The following is a 5,915-nucleotide window of genomic DNA, read 5'->3' on the forward strand; positions in this document are numbered from 1 at the left end:
AGGCAACTAGGGAGGGTTCTTAGTGTGCTGGGTTCGGTATAGGTTGAAGCGATCTACAGTATATTCTTTCAATATAGATAGGCCGAGAGACTAAATGAGGCGTCTCACTCTCTGTTTGTTTATTGGATGCGATGTACTATAGGTTGTACTACTACTAAGGAAACCGGCGCAACGATAGATACTCCAATGTTTACGAACTGTTTATTAAAAGTAACAAAAACATATTAGTTTGTTGAATAGCAGTTTCCCCAACAGATAGCAGAATTTGACTGAGAACAATGATATCAAATTGTTTGTGTGTTAAATCTATCTCAGATATTTTGCATGACACGCGCAAAGCATAGGTGCGCTGTATATCAACAAAAATAATAACAAACCATCCACGGACACATGACCTATGTTGTCCTACGACTACGTGACAACATAAGAAATTATGTGCAGAACATACACATACTACCACTTCGGTGTAGGAGAGAACTTATGTTATCAGCAGCGACGTTCTTACCATGCATACACAGACATAGTTCTTCTCGTTATCCAAAAGCTTGTAACTAACTGGGAAAGCGATTGGTGTAAAGCTCGAAGCATAGCGGGAACATTTGTAGAACGGATAGCTGAAGCTTTTGTGTGCTAAAGCTCGAATATTTGCAATTGTTTTCTAAAGGTTCCAATAGATGGATTTTGTTTAAATGCTCAGTTCGTTTTTCAATTTTGCAATTAATCCCAATGCATTGATGGGAGCAAATAAAATTCCGAAAAGGCGTCGAAATGTTGTGAAAATTCAAAATGTGATACAAAACAGCGTAAATGAGCACACATTCCCGTCCCGGTATGCGATTTCGGGGGAAAAAGAGCGAAAATTCAAAAATTGAGTAGGGTGCTCTCTAACTTGAAATTAACAGCTGCTGCTAGTGGACGTTTTCGATCGTATTATTTAATAATCCTAGTAATTTAGCATAAAACTTGAATATAATGCCTTACGGTACCGTCTTGTCATTGAAGTCACCTATAAAAAAGCTTTACTTCTTATTTCATTGGACGAAAAAAAAGTAAACATTAAACCGCCTCCAGGGTATCGCCATAATTGAGTTCTTATAGGGAAAAACGGGGTAAGCGCCATAATTGAGTTCTTATAGGGGAAGATAGAGCGCCCGCCGGGGTAAGACGGACCACCTTCAGTTTGGCATGGAAATGGCGATTTTCTTAAAAGTTTATCAAGCACTTTCCAAAAACATAAGATTTTCAACATTTCGGGTGATTTTTATTCATAATAAATATCAAAAACAAAGTTTTTGCTCGTCGATATTTAATTTGATCTAAATTTAACAGATGCTCTCTTAAGGATTTCGGAAGGGATTTTTTTGTAAAAACATAACAAATTACCCGTCCATGCTTTAAGGCGAAGTAGGCCATCATTGAAATTTATACGCACCGTTGATGATTGTTGCTAATTCATCACACGATTTCGAATCAAAGAAAATCAGTTGGTTTTGCACTGACACAGCTGAAAAAGTATCAGCATACTTTATGCATGTTTGCGCGTACAATGATACTTTTTCAAGTCAATATAAACTATCAAGAATGAGTTTAATCACTTTGAAATTGCACGCAACAAAGTCATCATTGCTGCTAAAACGAATGACGGGCTACTTCGCCTTAACAGAAATGTGAAATATGCTTCAGTAAAGTGAAATATGAATTGTAAATATTTATCTTTGAAATAAGGCCCTAGTAGTGAAAATTGCGCAAGCGGGGTAAAACCGACCACTGTTGATGGAGTGAGACCGCCACCCCTAATTTATACCAAATAAAATGTCTAAAACATTTAAAAGTTGTTACTATGTTGTACATTACTATTCAAGTAAAATAAAATCAATTTTGTTAAAAATACAAGCCAAACACGCATATTTTCCAAAAATATGGGGTTTTCAAGGTGCTACTAAGTATATAACTAAGTTTTTTATAAATAAATTAACACTAAAAATTATTCAATATCCACGTTAATCAATGTAGAAATCATAAAACATCATACTTTTTAGAATCACAGGGAACTGATTCGGAAAATTGTATACGAAAATCGTGGTGGTCGCTTTTACCTCGTGGGTGGGCGGTTTTACCCCGTCACTGAAAATAATCGTGATAAGACATCACTTTTTCAAACTTCAAGAAATAATTTTTTTTTTTACAAATAAAACTCATGTGGTATTTTTTATCATGCCTAAGGCTTTAAAAAACGACATTCTTAGTCGGGAAAGGATTCATTGATTCTTGATTTTGACTTTTGAATTAAATTGCTTAGGCGGGCGGTCTTACCCCGTCTTCCCCTACATTATTTTTACCAGTTATAGCCATAGCTTTGCTCGTTTGTACTCACTAAACAATTTTTCATTCGGTTGAAGTAGTTTTACCGGACGAAAACAAAAATTTCTGTTTTTGTTTTCAACATTTTTACTTGAAGTTCTGACATTTTTTTCAAATTTATACTAAAAAACAAGGCCAACTCACTCAGCAAATATGGCAAAAATTTCATTCACATACTTCGCCAAAGTTCGTCTTAAGCACACATCGTTCAAAAATTCCTAGCGCTTGCAGGTCCTTTTCGAGCATTGTCCACGTCTCTTGCGGCAAGAGTCTTGCCCGTAGAGGGCTACCGGTCTTATCAGCGTCTTATACATGGTACAATTAGTACGGAGGTGTGCAGTGCGCATCGTACCTTCGTGCTGTGCGTACACGAATTCTCTCTGCTCTTGGAAGTTTTCTTAAAAACTACCTAAAGCAATAAAACAGTACTTTTCAGTGCTAAAATTAAAAACGGTACTTTTCAGTGCTACTAAAACAGTACTTTTCAGTACTATTTTTTCTACTATTGATCCCTTTACGATCCTTGTTTGGACCCGTGCCTTCGATTTTTCGTTGGACCCGTTGGCGAAAGCTAGCGGTGGTAATCCTTCTTGGACGCTGTCTAGGGAAAAAACCTCTCGAAGGTCACGTCTTTCTCGTTTATTAACTAAACATGGTATCAACAACTAACAAAAGGAAGGGTGAATCTCTGAATTCACTACTTCCTTCCAAAAAAGTGGGTTTTAAAACTGTCACTACACGTGGCAAGAATGGAAGAAAGGACGCTTCCCCGGAATGCGAAGTTTCTTCCAAGGGTGAAATGAATAATTGTATCGAAATGAGCAATCAATTCGATGCTCTAGACAAATTTTCCGAACACCAAATTGAAGCAGCCTCTAGCCCAGGCTCTTTGATTCAAGTGAGGAAGCAAAGAGTGCCGCCTATCGTGGTCGGTTGTTCCGAATTTGGGGGATTTAGGCAGGAGATCTTGAACTCCATTAGGGGAATCAAGGTTTCCTTCCAAATCGCAAAGAAAGGAGACTGTCGCGTTTTGCCGGAAACTCTTAAAGATCGCGAACTTCTTCTCAGACATCTTGAAGAGAAGAAGCACAAATTTTTCACTTATGATGATAAAACAGAACGTTTGTTCAAAGTTGTCTTGAAAGGTCTCTCAAGTGACTATAAGTCACCTGAAGAGATAAGAAATGGAATAAATGATTTACTTGGATTTTCCCCAGTCCAAGTAATCATTATGAAAAAGAGAACCCAATCTGGCATTGTTCGGAAAGGGCTTTCTCAAGAATATTATTTAGTTCACTTTAACAAAAAAGAACTAAATAATATTAAAGCTTTAGAAAAAGCTAAACTTATGTTCGATGTCCGTGTGACGTGGGAACATTTCCAGAAACCTGGAGGAAATTACCAGAACCCCACTCAGTGCCGTCGGTGACAAAAGTGGGGTCATGGTACAAAAAATTGTCGCATGGATGCTAAATGCATGATTTGCGGGGGTTCTTCTCACGCTAAGGACGACTGTCCTGTGAAAGAAGATACCAGAAAGTTTGAATGCGCCAATTGCAAGGGCCCTCACAAATCTAACTTTTGGGAATGCATTTCACGCAAAAGAGTCGTTGAGGCTCGTGCCAGGTAGATGAAGGATAATATCCGTTACGATAACGGTCGTTTCCGGAATTTGCCTGGTAGAGTATCGAACAATGCTCATTTTTCAGTTAACGATCGCTTGATTAGGAATCATACCCACCAGGAAGACCATAATCATGCTCATTCACAAACAAATTTTAATCCGATGGGTAGCCGTTCGAATCTTTCAATTTCGAATGTATCTACCCACGGTAAATCCTTTGCCGATATCGTAGCAGGTAATTTGAACTCTTCCCCTATTCGTTCCATGAGTACCCATTCTACTTGTTTCAAATCAAATGGAAAAAAACCCTACCGCCACAGGTAACTCCTACCATACTTCTTCGTCTACCGAAAATTCCAATGGGAAATCATCAGATGATATGTCTGCCTCTGATTTTAATTTTCTAACTGAACAATTGAATCTAATGATTGATGCAATGTTCAAAGCCACCACTATGACTGAAGCAGTCCAAGTAGGTGTCAAATTTACAAATCAAATTGTTATTGGATTACGTTTTTCTAATGGATCCAAATAATAATTTAAATATTTTAAATTGGAATGCTCGTTCTCTGAATGGTAAAGCTTTTTAATTTTCTTACAGCTAATAACGTGCATATAGCAGTTATTACCGAAACTTATTTAAAACATGGATCCAAACTAAAAAAAGATCCTAACTTTTTTGTTTATCGAAATGATCGACTTGATGGAGTTGCAATCATCATTCATAGGCGTATAAAACATCAACTGTTTTCGTCATTTGAAACTAAAGTTTTTGAAACTTTAGGTGTTTCTGTTGAAACACAGTTTGGTAAATATACTTTCATAGCTGCCTATTTGCCTTTTCAATGCTCTGGACAGCAAGATAATTTGCTCCAAACTGACTTGCGAAAGTTGACTCGCAATAAGGCAAAACTTTTTATCATTGATGACTTTAATGCCAAACATCGGTCATGGAATAATTTTCAAAGTAATTCCAACGGCAGAATTTTATTTGATGAGTGTTCTTCAGGATATTTCTCAATTCAATACCCTGATAGCCCTACATGTTTTTCCTCTTCTAGAAATCCATCTACGATTGACTTGGTCTTAACCGACTCTAGTCATCTTTGTAGCCAACTGATTACTCATGCTGATTTTGATTCTGATCATGTCCCTGTTACATTTCAAATATCGTATGAAGCGATTCTCAATCCTATCAGCTCCACTTTCAATTATTTACGAGCCGACTGGAATATATATGAAACGTATGTTGACTCTAATCTTGATGTTAACATTTCTTTAGAAACTAAAATTGATGTTGACAATGCTCTTGAAACTTTAACAAATTCCATTGTTGAAGCCAGGAACATTGCAAGACAATGATCTTAAACTTTTGATCCGTCTTAAAAACGTGAGGAGAAGGCAATTTCAACGCACTCGTGATCCTGCTATGAAAATTATATGGCAGGATTTGCAGAAAGAAATCAAGAAACGTTTTGCTCAATTAAGAAACAAAAATTTTGAAAATAAAATTTCTCAATTGGACCCTGGCTCTAAGCCCTTTTGGAAATTATCTAAAATCTTGAAAAAACCTCAGAAGCCAATACCGGCATTGAAAGAGGAAAACAAATTATTACTAACTAATTGCGAAAAAGCTCAAAAACTTACTATGCAGTTTGAAAGTGCACACAATTTTAATTTAGGACTTACTAGTCCAATTAAAAATCAAGTTACTCAGGAGTTCGAAAATATTCTCAATCAAGAGAACGTTTTCGAAAATGCCTGGGAGACTGATTTGGAAGAAGTGAGAACTATTATTAAAAAAATTCAAAAATATGAAAGCTCCTGGCGATGATGGAATTTTTTACATCCTCATCAAGAAACTTCCAGAAAGTAGCTTATCATTTTTAGTTGATATATATAACAAATGTTTTCAATTAGCATATTTTCC

Source organism: Aedes aegypti, chromosome 2, assembly GCF_002204515.2.
Source record: "Aedes aegypti strain LVP_AGWG chromosome 2, AaegL5.0 Primary Assembly, whole genome shotgun sequence".
NCBI classification, from domain to species: domain Eukaryota; kingdom Metazoa; phylum Arthropoda; class Insecta; order Diptera; family Culicidae; genus Aedes; species Aedes aegypti.